The sequence below is a fragment of the Jatropha curcas genome, chromosome 10 (assembly GCF_041381405.1).
Source record: "Jatropha curcas cultivar XTBG-Jc1 chromosome 10, XTBG_Jcur_1.0, whole genome shotgun sequence".
Classification (NCBI taxonomy): domain Eukaryota; kingdom Viridiplantae; phylum Streptophyta; class Magnoliopsida; order Malpighiales; family Euphorbiaceae; genus Jatropha; species Jatropha curcas.
The window spans coordinates 13,960,565-13,975,739 of record NC_143160.1 but is presented as its reverse complement, the minus strand read 5'-3'; the positions used below and the strand labels follow the sequence as shown (position 1 = coordinate 13,975,739).

Here is a 15,175-nt window from a genome sequence, read left to right as displayed (position 1 = left end):
TTGATATTGTTGTTTTTGGAAGGAGGATGGGATTTTAAATTGATTGATTGCCCGACGGATGGGCTGTGTGCACTGATTGATAAAGATATGATAATATTGTGATATTTGAGCATGTAGATAGCCCAATTTTTAGGGGAGGTGCTGTCGAAATTTTGACAGAATTTAGACAAATTTTAATTAATAACATAACAAATAAGCTTATTAGATAAATTTCTACAATTTGATACATAATAAATAAAGTGCTTTAACTACCTTGTCATTATCATAGTTTATTATTATTATTATTATTTATTTTATCGTTGCTGTTATTGTTAATATTATTTATTTAATTATTTAATTGCATTTGAGAATGGATGTTTAATTGTACATTGCAGTCCAATATGTAATTGATCGATATGTCTGCATTTAATCGCAATGTTTGATTAATTGTGTTGTGATATTGCTGTGCTTTGCTTGTGTGGAATTGGGATGAAGTGGGTCACCATGGGTTTGTGAGACCGTTACCGTTATATGGATCCTGATTACCGTTACCGTTATATACCGTTACTGTTATATGGATCCATTACCGTTAGCCGGGTAAATGGGAGATCGGCGCCCCCGTGTGCACCTACCGTTACCGTTACCGTTAACCACGGGTTGGCTTCTCGTCGTTGCGCACCGGACAGTCTAGATTTGATCGCAGCCCGCAGGGTGGCCTCCTGTTGTGAGCGCTTGATGATCTAGATTGGATGGAGACCACCGGGTTGCCTCCTGTTGGTATGAAAAAGAAAAGAGAGAATGGAAAAACAATGAGAGGGCTGGTCAAGTGAGGATTAGACCGGTCGGCCAGTATGGGGGATCGGCTCCCTGGTGCACACGTGAGAGGATGGGCCATGTGGGAGGACGGCTCATCGGGGGTTCGGTGACTCCACTGACTAATTTCCACGTGATATGATTATATGAAGATGTTAATAATTGTGAGTGCTGGTGATATGCCATTTGTGTGACTGGCTGTGTGAGCATATAACTAGTCGGATGACTAGATTGATATATTCATACATTTGTGTGAATGCGTGTGTTGTGCAATAATTATTATTCATTAATAAACTCATATCTCTTGTTTAAATCTTCCAGGAAGTAGCATTTTCTAAATCCCAGCTATAACTCTGCTCCTTCACTGTTAAAAAGAGATTCTTTAATTTTAATGTTGATATATTAAGTAGATAAATGTCTGAAGACTTATCTGTATACATCTGTTAGTGAACTCTGCAGTTGTAGAATTTGTGTGCAATTAGTCGTGTATTAACATAGACGACATAATTATGTGAGCCCATATTAAAAATATGATGTATTGTTAATTGGGCCCGAACTGTGGAAATGTTTTAATTGATAAATTTGGGCCGAAATTTAATAGAATCTTAAGGTTTATTTTTCTATAATTATAGGCTGAATGTTTTAAATATTATATTGAGATAATAGTTATTAGTGATTCAGGCTTACTACGGGCCTCGGGGGCCTTAAGCTTACCTGGGCCCTAGTGCCGGTCCGGCCCATGGAAACGGGTCGTGACATAAGTATTCCTCATATATAGTTATGGAGCCTATATACATAATAATACTAAGATTATAACTTATTAAATATCAATCAACCTTTTTTAAAATAAATCAACTAGTAGCATTTGATGCTGTAGCACCAATTGCAATTCCAACCGGAGGTAGAGCTGAAAATTAAAACCAAACAATTATCAACACATATGCTCAAATGAAAATATTGAATAAGATAAAACAAACAATGATATTTTGATTTTATCACATACCTTTTGAAGTTGTTCAAGTTCTTCTATATCTTCTTCAATATTTATATAAGATGATCGAAGCCAATCTTGTGCACATATCAATCTCTCCACTATTTTAGGAGTCAAAGATCTCCTAAATGAGTCAAGCACTCTTCATCCGATGCTAAAAGCACTCTCTGAAGTCACTGTCGATACAGGAACTACCAATATATCTCTAGCCATTCTTCCTAGGATAAGAAATCTCTCACAATTAATCTTCTACCATTTTAAGATATCAAAACCTTCTTTGTCATCTTGAATTGCTTCACTAAGACAAACATCTAACTCAGTTTTTGCTTCGCTACCACCAGAATCTGAAAGTTTTTGCTTTTTATATTGTTGCTTCAAAAAAGATTTTGGCTTTGCACTTATTATGCCAAGATCAATGCTACCGGTACTTACTTGAGATCCACCGCTGTTAGTAGACTGATCATGCTCAGGTGGATACATATTTTTGTACTCATTGAATAATTCTCTCACGGAGCTTTTCACACTTATAAACAAACTTTCACCCTTTTCCTTGCCATACATCTTCTCAAATGCATACTCCATGTACTCAAATTTATCACGAGGGTCAAGAACAACTGCTACATAAATACGTTTATTCATTTTGGTTATATCGCCCTAATAATTATTAAATTTGGCCCTCACTTTATCACCCATAAACTTCACATCTTTTTATACATTATTCTGCCATTCACTTAAAATAAAACACAAATCACAAATCTCACTAAAGAACAAGTTGGATGTGACATACCTTGAACCAGATATACGCAAAGTAAGCTCATAGAAATTAGATAACATATCAGCCATTTTTCTAACTTCTTCCCAATCCAAATGGTCGGGAATCTTTTCATCTAACTCACTCTTAAAAATTGGTTCCTACGACTCGTATCTCTCATATGCTCTCTCATATTTTTCTGCTATTTTTAACATTAAATATGTAGAATTCCATCTAGTAGGCACATCCAAACATAAAGATGACTTGCATTCAATTTTTTCATATTCAACACACTCTTTAAATTTTTTCAATCTAGCTGGAAAACTCCGAATATATCTCACTGCATTCCTTACCCTTGTCACTGACTCATTCACATATTTTAATCCATCCATTATAACCAAATTAACAATATGTGCCATACATCTCGTGTGAAGATAATCACAATTACACACACCAACATTTCAATTAATAAATTTCTTTTTCAAATAAGAAATAACAACACCATTTGAACTAGCATTGTCAATAGTAATAGTAAAAACTTTATCCACGCGCCATTCAAGCAAACAAATTTCAATTACCCTACCAATTGTCTCACTTTTATGACTTGAAATTGTACAAAAATTAATAATTTTTTGTTTAAATTCCAATCTTCATCAATATAATGCAACGTGATACACATATAGTTAATTCTTTGGCATAAAGTCCAAGTATCCGTAGTTAAGCAAATCCGTTGACAATTCTTTCTAAAAAAACTTTCAATTTAGACCTCTCATTCAAATACAATTGGTAACAATCTTGAGAAACTGTCCAACGAGATAAAATTTTAAACCTAGGGCATACGACTTTTATAAATCGCTTAAAATCCTCACCTTCAACAAACTGAAAAGGTAATTCATTCACAACAACCATAAATGCAAGAGCCTCCCTAATTGCATTTTCGTCATACTTTCAAGTACTAAGTATGCCTACATCTCCCTAATTAGGATTTGAAATACTTTGGAAGGATAATTGTGTGGTTTTGTGTCAATTGCATATGAATGATTCTTACAAGAATTCATGTGATTCCTAAGTGCAGATGTGCCATTCTTTCTTGTATTATAACAGAATTCTTTACTACAATAATTACACTTACATTTTTCTTCTCCCCCCTTACTAATGTACCTTATGAAATGATTCCAAACAGCAGACCTTGGCTTTATTGGCTTTCTCAAATTCCTTGATGCAATTTCAGCTTCACTTTGAGTTAAGTTGGGGTTGGATGAACTCATGAGCTCCTCAAGAGGAGTAGATGAACTCATTTTAGCTACTATATACTGCAAAAATGAAAAAGCAAGGAATAAAATCAATAATTATCTTAATCTTATTTAATTGATTAGTATGCAATGTCAGGAGAATGACTTGACCCATAAAGAAGATGATGTTCCTTCACTTTGATTTACTAATTATTAAATCTAATTTAATTATCTTCTTAACAACAAAAATATCAATAGCACAAAAACAATCAAAAGTAAGAGGCTAACAAGAATAATGAATCATGCTTCAACTGTCAATGTGATGGACACTGCAATTAGTTAATTGTTTGCTTCCACATTGTTGATTGTCAGAATTAGAAATGGAGTTCCAATTAAAGTCTCATCTATAACTTTATTATTTCTTTTTATGTTTCGTAAACAAAAAACTAGAGATTCAGCTAGAAACAAATAAACTAGAGTTATATAAGTTTTGCATTATTCAGTGTGTAAAGTACTCTTAATTAATAAATTAAATTTTGTTCTTGAATTGTTTATTTGCAGGCTTATGTCTTTGAATTGTTTTCTTTTGAGTGGATTTCTTTGTAAGATAAACATCTCTCTATCGTATCAATCATATTAATTTTGATTCCTATTATTTTTTATTATTTCAAAAAAAAATCTTAATTTAGATTAAGGGACGACTAAATTACAAATATCCATATAAATTTAGGGTGGCTATTATTGAAAGTATTTATCCACTTATAACCTCCGGGTAAATTAATCCCATTGATGTAAATGAGTGAAGGCACTGCTTCATGCAAACAAACAAAAAATAAATACAAGAATTGAAAGCAAAAGGAAAAAAAAAAAAACAAAAAACAAAACTACAGAATCAAAGAAAAATGTAAAACAAAAAATTGAAAGGAAAAGGTTAAAGAAAATCAAAACGAAAAAGAAAAAAAAAATAATAGATCAACCTTCAAACTTCGAAGAAAAAGGAAAATAAAATATGAAAGGATAAAGCAAAAAAAACAAACAAATCGATTTAAAAAAATGAAAAGAAAATATGAAAGGAAAAAAAAAACTGACCTGATTGGAGTAGACAGCAGCTTCGTGCAATGAGTTTAGTCGGAAAAGATGATCGATTATGAGAATTGAGAATAGAGAAGAAAGAGATTTGGTGCTGCACAAATCTGAATAGCGAGGAGGAGAGGGTCCAGAGAGGGATTAAGAAGGGAAAAGGAAAACACAAGGTTTAGTATGTTAGCTGTGTAAATTAAAATGCAGCGTTTTAATTTGCAGTTCGGTTCGGTTAACAGTAAATTTTTCATCCAAAATTGAACCAAACCAAAAACCCAAAATTATTTCCAATTAAAAACCGTAACCGTTCCGTAAATCGAAAAACCAAAAAAAATAATCGAAATTAATTGGTTCGGTTCGGTTTTTCGATTTTTTTCGAATTCTGCTCACCTCTATCGTCAAGTAGGTAACTTCGCTTATGGAGCTACATCACTCAACTGCAACCAATTTGATTCTGTATGACGGCTAAAATTGATCATAAAAAATAAATACAAAGTATTGAACGATAAAATCAGAAGTATTCACTAAATTTAAAAAAAATCAAATATTAAGTGCTTTTAAAAAAAAACTCTATAAAGCTGACTTGTCATTTTATCTGTTGAGCTCTCCTTTATATCTTTTTTTTTTTTTTGTAAATTTTCTGATTTTTTTTAATAACTTTTTGAATATTTTCTTTTTTCTTTTACAAATTTAATCTAATCTAATATTTAGTAAGCAGATAAAATGTAAGTTAACTCAATTTTGAAATCTTAGTTAAATTCAATTTTGAAATCTAATTTTATCCCTTATTATCAATCAACTATTCTCTTTTTCATTTTTGTTTCTCCTAGAAGAGGAGTAGCATTTTATTGGAAATTTATAGACTATGTATGTTTAATCTCGTGCTCTTTTAGTTCTTTCTTGCTTCTTCCGCTATTCAGCTACTCTTTTACTTCTTTCTTGATTTTTATTGAGAATTCAATTTATCTTATTATTAAAATATAAGTCATTGATGAATCAACTAAATCTGCAAAAAGCTTCACGAGAAAATTTCAGTTTTTGAGTGAATGTTTACTTCAGTTGGTGTTTTAAAAATCATTGTACTAAGATCTCATAGAAGAAGAGTCTACATATTGATTAACAACCATTAGATTTTTTTTTTTTTTTTATCTCTTATAATATTTATTTCTACAATTGGTAGAATTATTGTTGAATTGTATATTTTATTTTTTAGACACTATTCTCGATTTTTTATTTTTTTCTCTTATGATATTTATTTCTACATTTGGTATAATTATTATTATTGAATTGTATATTTTATTTTTTTAGACACAATTTTCTTTTAGTGTAGGATAAAATTTAAAATTTTTCCATTATGAGAGATATTATCTATATCAATACCTAATAGGGTAGTTAAATCCTAATATAAATTCTCGCAATAACAATAATATAAAACTGACCAATAAAATATAACATTTGTACATTTAATTCTTAAAATTATTTTTGAAATTAAAATAACTACTTATTTAATTTATTGATATTTTAATATTTAAAGTTAATAAACTTTTAAAACGTGGAATTAAATTGAAATTTTTATAATTCAAAACATTAATTCTTAAAAATTATGTAGATTATGAAATAATATAAATACATTAAAAATAGTTTATAAATTATAAATAAATTGTAAATTATTATAAACTATAAAGTATAATGTATAGCAACAAAATAACCACGCAGTGCGCGAGCCTTTACTTAGTTATATATATAAAGGAGAATAATGGCTATTCTCATGTGCGCTTATGTGGCATCTCCATCAAAAAGAGGAATTCATATAATTTGAGTATTTGATTTTTAGTTGATTAAAAAAAATTTTGACTCTTAAAATTAAATTTTATGAGTTGTAAATTAGAAAATATAACTCTCATATTTAAGATTGTCTGTATTGTCTTAATATAATTAATGTCCTAATTATTATTCCTCCCACCTTAAATTTGTAAAATTACTCAAATATTTTTATATTTTTAATGGAATTAATTAATGATGATTTATGATAATGTTTCAATTAATGACGATTCGTGCATAAATTGGGAAAATTTTGTCTATTGTATTTATTTTTTATAACAGATAAATATAAATATATTATTTTAATATTAAGTTTGTTCTATATTAATATTGCAGGTGAAAAGTTATTAGTTATATGGATTTTGGATTAGCAAAGATAAAAATTAATCAAAAATAAATACTTGCAATTAATGTCATTTTTTGCATGTGCCAAATTAATTTTGAGATAAAATTTTAACATTAAATTTGTTCTATATTAATATTACAGGTGAAAAAATGTATTAGTTATATGGATTTTTGATCAACAAAGGCAAAAATTGACCGAAAATAAATATTAACAACTAATGTCATTATTTGCATGTGCCTTAATTTAATAAAATGATGACATAGCCATCTTAATTTGAATAAAAGTCTTTGTCTTCTTATTTTCCTTCACATGTTATCTTAATAATCATGTTTCACTTTAATTAGCATAAAATTTTTAAATTCTACATGATAATATTTAAATTTAAATCATGAAATATTATACAACTGTGCAAAGCACGGAAAACCACCTCGTATATAATAAAGGAGAATTATGAATTTTTGTTGGATGTTGACATATTACTTCCTTTGAAGAGAGCGAGAGTCTCTAATATTTGAGTAGGTTTTAAAAAAAAAAAGATTGTATTTGAGTTTTATTGCTCTGTTAATTAATGTCTCCCCCATTAAGAACTATTTCTCATCTTTATCTCTTTAACGCATTAACTTTATGAGTTATCCCCTAATCAAAAGTTTTGCTTTTTTTAATATTAACTACTGAATTTTTTTTAAGTAATAATCAAAATAAATTGCTTCTTGACTAATACCTTTAATAAATTAATATGTCCATACATTTCAAAACTTCTATGTATATGTTTATTTTGATAAAGATATACGATTAACCATGCACATGTAATATTATAGTTTTGATGTTTTTTTTTGAACAATTATTTTTATTTATTTAATTGGAGATTAGCATTAAATGAATAATTTTTTAGCATATTTTATAATAATAGTGTTAGTACATTTTGTATGTATCTAACTGGACCAAATAAAGAATGATTATTTTATACTGACTATTAAAATATATTCTCTAGGAGATTAGAAATAAGATTTATGTTCTTAATCTTGATTTAATTAATATGAGCAAATATACACTGTTTTGTGTTTAATTTATTAAAGAAAGAGTTTCATTTATCGAGACAATAATTCTCATTGAATTAGGCAATGACAACTTGTATTTGTGAAATATCAATTAATGATAAAATTCATGTCTCGGTTTAGAGAATGATGATGCACTTTAAGTAAGTTTATAAAGTTTCATTGTGTAAACCCTGCAGATGGATTTTTAATTCGACACATGAAATAAGTTAAGTAACAATCTTAAAAATTAAAATTGTTATTTAAATAAATTGTCAGTGATTTATTTTATTTGATAAGCATGTGTAGTCTTTATATGGGGAACACAAATTATTATGTTGTGGAAAGTTAAATTAATAAGGAGTTCAATCATGAATATTTAGTGAAATAATTTATGATTAATTATAATAAGAATATACTGGTCCTGTATGAATTCTTATTACAGTTTATAGCCTTATTAATTTATTCCTACGGTCCCTATTGTGCCTTAATTAGTTGGACCGTATGGATTCTTATTACAATCTATAGCCTTATTAATTTATTCCTACGGTCCCTATTGTGCCTTAATTAGTTGGACCGTACGTAAGTTATGTATTTTAAATAATTAATAGATTAATTTTTTAATTAAATTTTTATTCATTTATTTTAACTAAAAAAGGGATAATATGTTTTATTTAAAATATTAACCGTGTGGGTAATAGAACAATATAATTTTATCGTTCGCTTCCTACGCGGATAAGAGAGGATATTCGTTTTTGAATACCCTCTTCCTATAAAATAGTATTCAGAGAAATGAAGGGTGGACTAAAGAATTATATGTACTGTACTTTTTCGTCCACTCAGAAAACTAGAATCTATAGAATCAATTAAGGTCACACAATAAAAGATTGTAGGGTGATTTGAAGAATTCTAAAAAGAAGACCGGTGAGCGATTCTACGCTACAACAGGTCAGTTCTTGTATGATTTGTGGTTTTGGTTTGCTTTCGTACTCGTTTCGATCCTGGATTGCTTCCGCTGCATAATTCTTGACTCCCAATATCAATTGATATCAGAGTCTTTCGAAACAAGGTGGCATGTTCACCTGTTAATTATTTATCATGTTTTTATTAGATTGTTTTTGTGTTTCATACGATACATGATAACTGTATTTTGTAAATAATTGTTTTCTATTTCTATTCGATTATGTGATTATATACGTTATATATATTTTTTTAATTGTTTTGATATAGATTTTATGAAATTGGTTTGTTGAAAATCAATCTATTGTGGATTTTCTTTTTTAAAGAAAATCGATTTTGCTGAAATCTGTATCGTGAAAACGTTTTAGATATTTTTTATTAAATTTAAAAAACAATTTTTGAAAATCAATTCTGGAATCATGTTCTTACGAAGAACATGAAGAACATAAAGAACTTGGAATAATGGCCAAATTGCCCAGAACAACACGAACAGTAGTGCCGTTGACGGAGGGCCATGCGAAGGTCTACAACCGACATAGACTCACCTTCGACAATGTCTGATTCGTCATTATTGGGTCTCAAAATTGGCTGTGCCCTTTGAAAATCGAACGAGTTTTCTAGAAGTCGTGTTTATTGGGCGATTGTACTTTGTGTGTTTTGCTCGACAACGAGCTTGCCGGTGTCGGAATGCATGGCTAGCGGAAGTGCAAGCTTTGCACGACCATTGGACTCCTAGTCTGACGGGCGGCAGAGGGCAGCCTGGGCAAAAATGGCAACTATATTGCATGGCGGCTAGGGTTTCTTCTCAAGGAAGAAGAAGTTCTGAAAAATTTTTGAAAAATTTCTTGAAAAATCCTCCAAGTTTTTGAGAAGTTTCAAACAGGGTCGATAGATTTTCAAACAGGCCCTAAAATTTTTTTAGTTTTGCAAATAAGTCCTAAAATTTTAGTCATGTCCTGAACGTTTCTAAGTTTTGCAAACAGGCTCTAAAAATTACAAACATGCCCTAAAAATTTCAAACAAGTCCTTAAAAATCTTTTAGTTTTGCAAACAGGCTTTAAGAAAATTTGTTTGAATTTTTCAAATTTTTTATAAATTCTTTTGGAAATTTGCTTTTTTTTTTTTTAAAAAAAATTACAGATAAATAGAATTTATTTATTTTTCTAGAAGAAAAAAGAAAATTTTTTGGGTGTTTTCCATGGCTTGCTAGCTGTGATTACTTGTATATTCTTCCCTATTAGAAGATGATATGTTTTATTGTGATTACTATTCTAGTCTAATATTGTTTGTATTTATTTATCTCTCCATCTGAGTAAATTAATTAGGGGCTTGGACTAGATGTAATATTTTTTTTTCACTTATTAATTTTTAATGGTATGTTTCTCCCATTGAGTAATGCATGTCTGTCTTTTTATTTTTTTTTATGCATAAAATGTGATTAGTTTAATTCTCCCATCAAGATTGTTGCTCATGAATGTTGTTAGAAATGCATGAGTGAATTTTGGTGTCATTATTATTATTTTTTTTGCAAATATGATTTAAATTCTGTTATTGATATGCTGTTTTATTTTAATGTATGATCTTATAAACGAAACGACATCATTCAATCCCCTAGCCAACATCCTAACCCAAAACAAGCTTGAGGGTCCAAACTATGTGGACTGAAAAAAAAAAAATTTGAACATTATGTTTACTGTTGAGGAATACAAGTTTGTGCTCAGTGAGGTGTGTTCTGAAAAACTTGGTAAGGGTGCCTCTGCTAAGGTCACCAAGGCTTACAAGAAATTAGTTAAGGCTGATGAAATGACGCAGTGTTACATTTTTACATTTATGTCAAATATGTTGCAACATCAGCATCAGAAGATGGACACAACTTATGAAATCTTAGAGAATCTCAAGGAGATGGTTGGAGATCAGACTAGTGTAGCCAAGTAGAATGCACTTAAGGAGATTCTTCCTTCTAAAATGGAGGAAGGAACTCCTGCTAGAACTCATGTCTTGAGGATGACAAGTCTTCCAAATGACATGGAGGTTTTTGGTGCTGAGGTTGATAGGGCTACTCAAATAGAGATGGTTTTGAACACTCTGCCAGCCAGTTTTCAACAGTTTTCTTTGAATTATAATATGAATAAGATGGATTTTACTCTATCTAAGTTGCTGAATGAGTTGGTGGCTGCTGAGACCATTATTAAGCAAGGAACTGCAACTGTTATGCTTAATGTTGAGCGAGGTTCTTCTTCTGCCCAGAAATAGGGTAAGAAGATGAAAAAAGCTCACAAGCCCAAGCCCAAAACAGTTGTTGCAACTAATGGTGCAAATGATGTTGTGCAAAAGCCCAAGGGCAAGTGTTTTCACTATAAGCGACCTGGTCAGTAGAAGCAGCAATGTCCAATCTGGATAACCAAGAAAAAGCAAGGTACATCTTTTTTCTATTTACTAGTTATTGAAACTTGTTTAGCAGTATTGACTACACTCCAATGGTGTGTAGACTCAGGAGCCACTAATCATATCTGTAATTCTTTACAGGGGTTTGAGGTAACACGCTAGCTAAGTGAAGGAGAAGTCAACATCTTTCTAAGAGATGACACCGAAGTTGCAGTTTTAGCTGGAGGGAATGTTACCCTTAGTTTTAAGAATAATAGAACAATAGTTTTAAGGGATGTTTTGTATGTTCCTTCAATTAAAAGGAATTTAATTTCCATTTCTAGTTTGAGTAAGAACAATTATTCAGTTTGTTTTAATGAATTTTAAGATGATTTCGTCGTTATTAAATTTAGAAAATAAATGATTTATTTTGGCTCATTGATTGATGATCTATTTATTCTTAAAGTATCAACTGAACTACAACTTAATGATTATGAAATAAATAACTTTGATGTTGTTGTACCATTAAAGAGAAAACATCCTATTGAATTCAATCATACATATCTTTGGCATTTAAGAATTGGTCATATTAATTTAGATAGAATTTCTAGGTTGGTTAAGGATGGACCCTTGAGTTCATTGAAAGTGGAGGCACTACCAATCTATGAATCATGTCTAGAAGGTAAAATGATTAAGAGGCCTTTTTCCTTAAAGGGTAATAGGGCCAATGATATTTTAGAATTAATTCATTCTGATTTGTGTGGCCTAATGAGTGTCCAAGCTAGGGGTGATTTTGAGTATTTTGTGACTTTCCCAGATGACTACTCAAGGTATGGGTATATTTATCTATTGCATCGTAAGTCTGAATGATTTGAAAAATTCCAAGAATTTAATGCAAAAGCGGCATAGAAAATATATCAAGTAACTAATATCTGATCGTGGTGGCGAATACCTCTCTAGGGCATTCATTGCTTATTTATCAGAACAAGAAATTACTTCACAATTGTCCGTACATCGTATGCTACAACAGAATGGTGTAGCAGAATGGAGAAATAGGATGCTTATGAAAATGGTTAGATGAATGATGAGTTATTCAGATTTGCCACTTTCTTTCTGGGGACATGCAATTGAAACAACAACATATATTCTGAATTCAATTCCTTCTAAGTCAGTACCTTTAACTCCTATAGAATTGCGGACTGGGCATAAGCCTAGTCTAAGAAATGTTAGGATGTGGGTTTGCCCAGTGCATGTGCTAAAAGGGAAAGCGGATAAGTTGGAATCAAAAATAGACTTCTGTTACTTTATTGGATATCCTAGAGGAACGAAAGGTGGTTTGCTTTATAGTGCTACAGGTAAAAAGACCATTGTTAGCACCGGTGCACATTATCTTGAGTAGGATTGTATTCTAAACCATATTCCCAAAAGCCAATTAGCTTTGCAAGAATTGAGAAGGGATACCATACCTATTGGCACATTTCCAAAAGAACATGAACTGAACCATTCACAGTCGGTGCTGACACCATTACCTCGTGGTAGTGAGAGAAATGCCAATACTCAGTTTGATCAACACACAGTTCTAGATTTACCACTACAGCCCCCAAAGTAGGGGGAGTGATGTTGATTTACATACACAACAGGTGGAACCCATTGACATTTATTACCTATTGGTATTGAAGAAAATGTTGATGAGGCTCCAGAACCTAACCAGAATTCTGTTGCACCAGTCATAGATCTCCCGACTTTACAGCCAGAGCAAGATAGCGGTGTAGCTGATTTGCTAGTCCCTTGTCGTACTGGGAGAATTAGATGACCACCGGTTCGGTTCGATTAACACTTCAGGGAGAAGCTTTTGATAGGGTCCATTAAGAAGTGAGTATCGAATCAGTATGTTACAACGATGCACTACAAGATAAAGATGCTGATAAGTGGCTTGTAGCTATGAAATCTGAGATGGAGTCCATATACTCTAATCAAGTCTGGGAACTTGTAGAACCTCCTGAAGGGATTAAACCCATCAGATGTAAGTGGATCTATAAGAAAATGAGGGGTGTAGACAGTAAAATGCAAACTTATAAGGTAATGCTTGTTGCGAAAGGGTAGACTCAGAAAGAAGGGGTCGATTATGAGGAAATCTTTTCACCGGTAGCAATGCTTAAGTTTATTAGGGCTCTTTTATCCATTGCAGCTCATTTTGGCTATGAAATTTGGCAAATGGATGTCAAGACAACTTTCCTAAATGGAAGTCTTGATGAATGCATATATATGAAGCAGCCGGAGGGTTTCATATCTAATGGCCAGGAAAATTTACTTTGTAAATTGAATAGGTCTATTTATGGACTTAAACAGACATCTAGGTCTTGGAATACTTGTCTTGACCAGTCGATCAAAAGCTTTGGTTTTGAGCAGTGTCAAGATGAGTTTTGTGTGTATAAGAAATGAAATGGTAAGAAGGTTGCGTTTCTAGTGTTATATGTGGATGATATTTTGCTTATAGGAAACTCTGTAGGTATGTTGACTTCTGTCAAAGATTGGCTGTCCAAGTGATTTGATATGAAGGATTTGGGAGAAGCTTCTCATATTCTTAGGATCAAGCTTATACGAGATCACAAGGAGAGAATAATTGGCTTATCTCAAGCACTTGATATTGATACCATTCTTACTCGTTTCAACATTCAAGATTCCAAGAAGGGTTTTATGCCTTTTAGATATAGAATCACTCTATCTAAGGATCAGTGTCCTAAGACTCTTGAAGAGATAGAGAGCATGAAGGCAATTCCTTATGCTTCAGTAGTAGGAAGTCTTATTTATATAGTGTTGTGCATTAGACCTGATATCTACTTTTGTTGGCATGGTTAGCAGATTTCATTCTAACCCTAGGCGAGAACATTAGACTGCACTCAAACATATAATCAAGTACTTAAAAAGGACTAGAGATTATATATTGGTCTACTAGTCAGAAAATCTTGTACTCGTTGGGTATACAGATTCAGACTTTCAATCTGATAGGGATTCTCGGAAATCTACCTCAGGAAATGTGTTTGTCCTAGGAGGTGGAGCCATAAGTTGGAGGAGTATTAAGCAAACTTATATTGCAGACTTCGCCATGGAAGCTGAATATGTGGTTGCCTTAGAGAAGCAGTATGGCTTAGGAACTTCCTAATGGATCTAGGTGTGGTTCCATGAGTTCAATCGTTTATTACACTTTATTGTGATAATAGTGGGGTGGTTGCAAACTCGAAGGAGCCACGGAGACATAAAAGGGCAAAACACATTGAGCGGAAGTATCACTTGATACAAGACATAGTTCAGAGGGGTGATGTGGGGGTGATGAAGATTGCATCGGAAAACAACTTAGTTGATCCTTTTAAAAAGAACTTACTAGCAAAGACTTTTGATAGTCATGTAGAAGACATAGTTCAAAGGGGTGATGTGGGGGTGATGAAGATTGCATCGGAAAACAACCTAGCTGATCCTTTTAAAAAGAATTTACCAGCAAAGACTTTTGATAGTCATGTAGAAAGAGTGTGAGTTAAAATAATAGATGCATGGTTATGCGTTTAAGTGGGAGATTGATAGAGATATACTATTAACCATTAAAATGTAATAGTATAGTTTTGATGTTTTTTTTGAACAATTATTTCTATGTATTTAAATGGAGATTTACATTAAATGAATAATTTTTTCAACATATTTTATAATAATAATGTTAGTACATTTTGTATGCATCTAACTGGACTAAGTAGAAAATGATTGTTCTATACTGACTATTAAAAAACATATTCTCCAGAGATTAGAAATATG

General features: G+C 31.5%; 1 pseudogene across 1 annotated transcript; it reads right to left on the bottom strand.

Moving 5' to 3' along the window:
* Positions 1–928: 928 nt before the first annotated feature.
* LOC119371446 (zinc finger BED domain-containing protein DAYSLEEPER-like) lies at positions 929–5,014 on the bottom strand (annotated as a pseudogene). The gene is made up of 2 exons (XR_005179062.2): positions 4,856–5,014; positions 929–3,847 (listed from the first exon to the last, which is right to left on the bottom strand). The product of XR_005179062.2 is annotated as a zinc finger BED domain-containing protein DAYSLEEPER-like (transcript).
* Between the last annotated feature and the right edge of the window lie 10,161 nt (positions 5,015–15,175).